Here is a 485-nt window from a genome sequence, read left to right as displayed (position 1 = left end):
CTCTGCTGAGCTGGGTCCCTGCAGCCTCGTCACCCCTGCTCTGTGGTGAGATGCTCACTGCGGGTCTCCCTGATGGCCCCTTCCTGCAGAACACGGTGCACCGGCTGAGACGCTTTGTCTTTCAGCTGCCAGGGGGTGAGATATCTCCAAGCTGCAGGGACCAGCTCTCCTGGGGTCATCATTGCAGAGGCCCTTCCAGCCAGGCCTCAAGAATGCAGCCACAGCTCCGGTGCTGAGCAAAAGGGGCCCCTCTCTGCGCACCTCCCATTAGGAACAAGGGGACATGTGGATGCACCCCAGACACCCCGCTGCAAGCACTAGGCTTGCATGAGATGAGAGGGATTAAGAAGATGTCCCTGCACGGGTCCAGTTTCCCCCTGGAAAGCTGGTCTGTGCCCTGGGTGCTGCCCCGGCTGCCTGGAGCCTGCCCGAAGCTTGGGGCATTCAGGAGGGCCTAGCCGTGTGGCCAACGGCTCCCTGGGCAG

The sequence above is a fragment of the Alligator sinensis genome, unplaced genomic scaffold, assembly GCF_000455745.1.
Source record: "Alligator sinensis unplaced genomic scaffold, ASM45574v1 scaffold1218_1, whole genome shotgun sequence".
Lineage (NCBI taxonomy): Eukaryota > Metazoa > Chordata > Crocodylia > Alligatoridae > Alligator > Alligator sinensis.
The sequence above is the reverse complement of the archived record's forward strand: the minus strand, read 5'-3'. Positions refer to the sequence as shown.